The sequence below is a fragment of the Rattus norvegicus genome, chromosome 18 (assembly GCF_036323735.1).
Source record: "Rattus norvegicus strain BN/NHsdMcwi chromosome 18, GRCr8, whole genome shotgun sequence".
NCBI lineage: Eukaryota > Metazoa > Chordata > Mammalia > Rodentia > Muridae > Rattus > Rattus norvegicus.
The window spans coordinates 84,693,546-84,701,658 of record NC_086036.1 but is presented as its reverse complement, the minus strand read 5'-3'; the positions used below and the strand labels follow the sequence as shown (position 1 = coordinate 84,701,658).

Here is an 8,113-nt window from a genome sequence, read left to right as displayed (position 1 = left end):
ATCATTCTACAATCTCTTAACTATTCCTCCTATTCTGTGTTCTTGAACAAATATGCTTATTCTGATATCCTTTTATTTACCTATTGATTTTCTAGCACTAGCAAGGCATAATAGCATAGGACTATAATCTCAGCATTTTAGAGATTGAAATAGAAACAATTGGAGATCTAGGCTAGTCTTGGCTACATGGTTAGATCCTGTTCTAAAAAAAGAAGCAATGTAAGTGAAACAAAACATTATTAGGGTCGACATCATTATGACACTACAAATGCTGACAATTTCTTTCTTGAACAATTTTATTAGCCATGTGCCAACCTACTTCTTACCAAAAACAGAAAATGCATTCTTTGCTACAAACCACTATAATCTTAATTCTTCTTTAAGCTTTAGCAATTGAATACTATATTTAGCATGAGTGGTCCTCCTGCTGGAGACAATGACTGTGGGATTTCCTGGAATTTGTCCAGGATGTCATTAATATTTCTACAAAGTGCTCTACGACAACCAGGCTTGGGAGTAGCTAGCATGTTTGTCCTACCAACTTGTCATTGTTAGATGGATCATATGAGAAAGAGCCCTGGACTTTCACAATCATCCTTCTTTCTTGAAAAAAAAAAGAGTTTAGCACATATTATACAGTGACATTAACACTATTGATTTTCCTTTGGAGAGCTCTAATTGTATAGTAAGTATACATTTCATTTTGCAACTGTACATTGAGACTGCCTTAACTTTAGTGATCTATAAAATCTATAAGAGTTAGAGAAAGGACTGAAGGAGCTGAAGGGGATTGCAACCCCACAGAAAGAACAACAATATCAACTAACCAGATGCCCCAAATTCCCAGGGACTAAACCATCAACCCAAAAGTACACGTGGGGGAACCCATGGCTCCAGCTGGACATGTAACTTAGGATTGCCTTATGGAACATCACTGGGAAGGAAGTGCCTCAGTCCTGTGAAGGCTTAATGACCCATGGTAGGGGAATGCTAAGGTGCTGAGGCAGGAGTGGGTGGGCAAGTGGGAAACACCCTCATAGAGTCAGTGGGGAAGGAGAAGGGATAGCAGGTTTGTGGAAGGAAAACTGGGAAGGAGAATTATATTTGAAATGTAAGTAAATAAAATAACCAATAAAAATATTTAGAAAGGATTTGAACAGAGGTTGGGAGTGTGGCTTAGTTGCAGAGTACTTACTAAGGATGTGTAAGGCCCTGAATTCTATCCCGAGCACTGAAACAAATGCAGAAATATTTTAGGAGAGGAGACACACGTGAACTTATAACAGTACATTTAATCTCATTTTTAATTCAACCATTTGTCTCTTTGTTATTACTTAACTCCTATAACTCTTTATAAAATCTCGTGGATGGGAAAATTGAAAACATTTCCCAGATTTCATGGTGAGACTGTCTGAGCTCTACATATTATGCAGTGACTGGTTGCCGGAACTGGAGGATTTGGAATTGTCAGCTGGAACAAATACTAGCTCCTCAATAAAGAGAAAACTCTAGTGCTGATGCTATTCTGAGAGTGATTACCAGAACACAGAGGAAGCCTGGATTACTCTAGGAATGGGGCTAGTCAGACCTAAGGGATCTAAGAAGTCAAATTTGGAGGAGGCATTTGGATAGTGGGGAAGCAGTTAGAAACTAGAGAAACTGTTTGCAAGCAACTGCAGGCTTTCCCATGGAGGTAATGTGTGAAGTCAACGAGGGGATGTGATATCTTGGGAAAGTACATAGAGGAACAAATGCTGAAGCACAGTGACAGCAGAAGTCCAGGATAACACAGATCACCTTAAGCCACAAACTTCTAAAGTCTTCGTGATGGTTCAGAAGTCAATTTCAATTCTCAGAATTGAGAATTAGCTCATTGTAGCCTGGAAGTAAAAGTGAAATATTAGGCTTTGCCAGAATTGGTGTTGGTTCAGCAACAATCAGTATTAATATTGCCTTTAATATAGAGCACAAACAAAATATACTATAGAAGATCTAGAGAATGAATAATATGTTTGGTTATTCTAAAATAATAGACAATTATGATTATCAATGCACACATCACAACATTCCACATACTTGTACACACACCTGTACATCACAACATACCACACGTGTGCGCACACACACACACACACACACACACACACACACACACACACACACACACACTGAGTTCAAATATATAAAGGGTCTTATACAATAAAGCAAGCTAAGCTGAGGAAATCGGTGACTATTTTGTCAGCATACTTGGGACTATAGTTCCCCTGGTATGAAGTGAAAGTTAGCTTGATCTGTCTTCTTATTCTCTCAGGGTACACAGGAAACAAAACTTCACTTTCATCAGGTTGTAGACCAATGACTCACTATTTAAATTTTCAGGAAGGAGGTGGGTGGTTAAATGTTTGGCACTGAATGTTAAAGTAGCTTTACGATGAATTTAGTCTGAAATACCGTGCTTTATAGGGCCTTCATACCAGGGATGTATGGTACAAGATTTGGTGCCAGCAAATGAGGCCTAAATAAAGCAATTCTGAGATGAGATCAAAGAAGCCTTATTGTAAGGCAGGTGGTGGTGGTGGTGGTGGTGGTGGTGTGTGTGTGTGTGTTTCTGAATATGTTTTTGCAATGGAAAGGTACACTTTCTATCGACATAAACACTGAGTACAAAACTCACAAATTACTAAATCGATTCATATAAATTCTCTTACTTTTCCTTTCTTCTCTTTGAAATTTGAGGATCCTTTTGGGATTTACATGTTTTCAAACCTTCTGTGTCTTATATATGAATTTAATAACAATTATGTTACTTTTAATTTGAACTTAATCTAAATTGTGCTACTTTTCTAATTTCAGCTGGAACCTCCAATGTAACCACGGACTAAGCTAGATTTAGCATGACCCTGGATATCAGTACTGTTTATAAGCGGGCTTCTTAGCTCTTGAAATTTTAGTGAAGTAGACTCAATTGCCTTATGCATTGAAGGATCAAAACACACTGTTACTATCTTAGTATGCCATTTGGCAACTAAATGTATTTGTAAATGTTTTTCCCCATATGACTTAATCACTTTTATGTAGGTCTTTTAGATTTAGATTACAACATGAATTTTAGAATAATAGAGATATTCCACCCAAGATCTCCCCCAAATTCATGCTCTTTTACAACATAAAATATGTCTATTTCATTATCATAACTGTACAACTCGTATTATAGCACCAACTTATAAAAAACTAAAGCCAACAGTCTCCTCATGTGTGGGCGAAACTCAAGGGATGCTCCACTCCCCATCCAATTCTTCCCAAGTTATGAAGCTATAAAACAAAACAAGTTCTATGTTTCTAAAATAAAGTGGGGAGATAGATATAGCACAACCATTCTTGTTACAAATAGGGAAAATAAGAAAAAGTACTCTATTTCCTAAGTTAAACCAAGCCACACATTAAATCTTAAGGCTTAGGGGGAATGTTTGATTGTGTGATCTATTTTATAGATTAACTGAGATGGAAATTTGGTCTCAGCCTAATAGTTTTTCTGTTCATATACCATCCTTCATGCCTTTTTCTCTCATGCATGCAGGTCTTTCAGGCTGGAACTACAGTGACTACAGTCTTACCTCATCTCTAAGATGAGAGGTCTGTCATGCTCACAGAGTAGCAGAAGCAATGTTAGAAAAATATTTTTATTAACAGAGAATTCTACTTTTCCATCATTGGACGATCCTCTCCTGACCCCTGGTCCCTCTGTGGTAATTCTATTGGAAGTGAAAATAAACCAGAGCGTTCTGAGGAGAGTCAGATGAGGAAGGAGAATGGGAAAGAAGGGAATATGAGAAGGGACAACTAACAGTAAAGGCCTTTTGGAAAGCCATATGGAAACGTATCGCTGTAGAATATCCTAAAATATATACATACGTGAAATGAATTTAAATGGAGTCACTGTATAATAGGGAAGACAATGCCCCCAGTAACTACAACAGTTCTAGGAGTAGGTTACATTTCATTGATCAAAAGTTTTCCATAAATTTCCCCAAACATCATATAATTTTGCCAAGGATATTTGTCACTTTTCCTGATGGTAAGGCCCTATTGCTGAAGACAGTGATTTACACATGTATTTGATTATGAAGAGATTGAACTGGTGCCAAAGCAGTTCTCTGCTTTACCCACACAGAGCTCATGGTGACACAAGTTGTTTTGCATATTACCAGAGAAGAAGAGGAATCATAAATGTTACTTAGTTACAAGAGACTATAAGATATATTGGTATAATAATGGCATAAATGGTATGGAATTAATCAGCCACTTTTTAAAAAATACATTTAAGGTCCACTTCATAAGATGGAACCCATACCTGACACTGTTAGAGTGGTCAAGGACCTTTATAGATCATGGATCCTACAGTAAAACCTACTACTATTATTCTGCTGAAGAACATAACATAGAATAATTCCAAATGATACTTTTTCTATACCTACACAAATTTTACATCATCAGTTTAGCCCTCATCATAGAAGTGACTTTTCATAGCAGATAGTGATTGGCAGAGGCCCACAACTGGACAATTTACAAAGAGTGAGAGACTTTGAAACACTAAACTCAAAATAAAGTGTCTTTATCGAACCCCTATTGTCAATACTTGAGGATTAAACAAAGGAGAAGGTGGGAAAAGAGGCAGAAGTGGTGAACAACTCCGAGAAAACAGCGTTTTTCACACACAATAGGATTGATATATATTAACTGACAGAGACTGAGACAGCATGGATAAGACCTATACACATTTAAACCAGATAAAATCCCAGCACAGCATAGTGTAAGTAGACAGAAAGCCATATCCTTTATTTAGAAGATATTTCTAATTGATACTTTTTGGACAGTGGAAATCAGAGTTCTCCAATGGAGTGTCACTGGATATATCAACCAAATTCCCAGGTATGTCCCAAACTTAGAAAGAGTTGACTAAAAAGATAAATTCCATGTTTTTATATGCTTTTTTGTTAGTTTGTTTTGGTGATTTTTGGTTTTTTTTTTCCTGTATAATTAGCGTTTCACTTCTTTATTTATTTATTTTTTTTATTAACTTGAGTATTTCTTATTTACATTTCGAATGTTATTCCCTTTCCCGGTTTCCGGGCCAACATCCCCCTAACCCCTCCTCCTCCCCTTCTATATGGGTGTTCCCCTTCCCATCCTCTCCCCATTACCGCCCTCCCCCCAACAATCACGTTCACTGGGGGTTCAGTCTTAGCAGGACCAAGGGCTTCCCCTTCCACTGGTGCCCTTACTAGGCTATTCATTGCTACCTATGAGGTTGGAGCCCAGGGTCAGTCCATGTATAGTCTTTGGGTAGTGGCTTAGTCCCTGGAAGCTCTGATTGGTTGGCATTGTTGTTCATATGGGGTCTCGATCCCCTTCAAGCTCTTCCAGGCCTTTCTCTGATTCCTTCAACGGGGGTCCCATTCTCAGTTCAGTGGTTTGCTGCTGGCATTTGCCTATGTATTTGCTGTATTCTGGCTGTGTCTCTCAGGAGAGAGCTACATCCGGTTCCTGTCGGCCTGCACTTCTTTGCTTGATTGTTGTTTTACTTTTTATTTAAGGAAGAACATGATTCTAGGAGAGTAGACAAGTGAAGAAGAACTGGGAAAAGTTAAGGGAGGGGAAATGTGATTGAAATATATTAGATAACATTTTTCAAAAGTGGTGTACAGAATCACACACTTCTCATTAAATTTCTAATGATATGTTTCATGAAACTAGTAAGGTCATTCTAAGATTCATATGGGAGGAATAGTTAATGCAATCTTAAGTAGAGAAGTATTATAATACCACATCTCAAACTCTGCTGCAAAGCTACAAAGCATGATTCTGGCATACAAAACAAAAGCAAGCAAGCAAACAAACAAAAAATCCAGATATATAGACCAAGGTAATAGAATAGAGGTTCTAGAAATAAATCCATACTTCTATAACAACTTAATGTTTTATAAAAGATATTAAGAATATTCATGCTTCAGAATTGTGACCCGGACATAAATTCTGTCATGTTTTTTTAAACTTCTTTTAACAGACATTCGACCCCCTAATTTAGAGGTCTTTATTTTATGCAGATTTAAAGACAAAAATTTCCTGAAAGATAAATGTGAGAATTCTCACCTCTGCTCTATCCCACAAGTATTATGGGTACACTTTCTTATCAGCCTTCAGTAATTTCCATTGTGGTTTCTGCTTTAACTTTGGGGTATTTTAGAAACGTATCCACTTTCAAATATACGAATATATTTCATCTTTTTTAAATTAGGTATAACTAAGTTATAAAATGGAAAGAACAAGCGACCAAGTAGACATGGGCCAGAGAAAAGCCTGTTATTGCTAAATTTTAACAGCAAACCTTTACCAAATTTTGTAGCTCAGGGTTATTAGTTGTGATTTCCAGGTTTTCTACATTCCTTTTTATGTAGTTTCCACCATGATATATAAGTAATAAATAATTCATTCTTTCCTCAAGCTTGGGAGGCTGAGGCAGGGGGTGGACCCCAGTTTAAGGCCATATTGTGGTATAGTGTGAGACCTACCTAAAAACTTAGTGATAAAATGACTCCAAATAATATTCTGCTATACTCATAGACCACTGCCTTATTCAGCCATCAGTGAGGAAGCTTTCTCCTGCATCAGATGGAAACGAAGTCAGAGACTCATTGCCAGACATAATGCAGGAAAAAAGACTTTGAAACACGCTGTTCTAAATAAAATATCTCCGTAAAATCCCTTTACCTCTGAGCTCAGAGAACCCTGTGGAAGAAGAGGCAGAATGTATGAGCCAGAGAGGAAGGAGGACACCAGGAGAATAAATCCATCTAAATCAGTTGAGCACATTTCTTAAGCGCTAACAGAGACTGAAGCAGCAAGCATGTGGCCTTCACAAGTCTGCACCAGGTCCTCTAGTATAGCCCCATTTCAGTATTTTTGTTGAACTCCTGAGTGTGTGAATGAGTGGGTCTGATTCTTATGCCCAATATTGCACTCTTTTCCTTCTGTATGTTTGTGTTGTCCAACTTCAATGCGATAGGTTTTTTTTTGTTTTATATTATGTTTTAATTTTGTTGTATTATGTCTTAGAAGCTTGTTCTGTTCTGATGAGAGACAGAAAGGGAGTGGATCTGGCTGGGAGGGGAGAGGGAAGGACTAAGAAGAGTGAAGGGAGCAGAAACTATACTCAGGATATATTGTATGAGAAAAAATTTTAATTTCAATAGGGGAAAATCAATCAAACAACAAAACAAACAAACACAAGAATACAAAATCTGCAGTGATGGCAGATTTAGCAATATATTCGAGAAACTCCGGAACAAATTTAGCTTTGTCTACTTCAAAGTTAAAAAATGTATAAACTTTTGAAATTATCACATCTTCTTGGTAAATTTCAAAAGATTCATCTTCTATAATCGCAGTAGTCTTTTTCATCTCTATGTAATTTTAACCCTTAAGACAATTTCCCTACATGAATATCAGTTCACAATGACAATTTCTACTTAGGATTTCATCTTTTTTTCTTGTTCATAACTTACGCATTTTTATTTTATTATTTATTTTTACTTACTTATTTATTTATTTTATATTTTATTAATTTGAGAGAATTGTATATGTATATCTTGATAATGTTCACCTTTTACTCTTCCCACAATTTCTCACAAATGCACACCCTCTTCCCCCAGTTCAAGTCCTTTTTGATTTTGTAGCAGCAGTATTGATGCTCTGCTTTTTTTTTCCACCTTTATTAAATTGGGTATTTCTTATTTACATTTCAAATATTATTCCATTTCCCGCTTTCCAGGCCAACATCCCCCTAGCCCTTCCCCCTTCCCTTCTATCTGGGTGTTCCCATCCCCATCCTCTCCCCATTACCGCCCTCCCCTCAACAATCCCGTTCACTGGGGGTCCAGCCTTGGCAGGACCAAGGGCTTCCCCTTCCACTGGTGCCCTTACTAGGCTATTCATTGCTACCTATGAGGTTGGAGCCCAGGGTCAGTCCATGTATAGTCTTTGGGTAGTGGCTTAGTCCCTGGAAGCTCTGATTGGTTGGCATTGTTGTTCATATGGGGTCTCAAGACCCTTCAGC

The 8,113-nt window shown here is 37.5% G+C and overlaps 1 long non-coding RNA gene across 1 annotated transcript; it reads right to left on the bottom strand.

The window, feature by feature from the left end:
• Positions 1-278: 278 nt before the first annotated feature.
• LOC134483073 (uncharacterized) lies at positions 279-7,874 on the bottom strand. Its single transcript, XR_010059944.1, has 2 exons — positions 1,798-7,874; positions 279-1,231 (listed from the first exon to the last, which is right to left on the bottom strand). It is a non-coding gene; the product is annotated as an uncharacterized LOC134483073 (long non-coding RNA).
• Between the last annotated feature and the right edge of the window lie 239 nt (positions 7,875-8,113).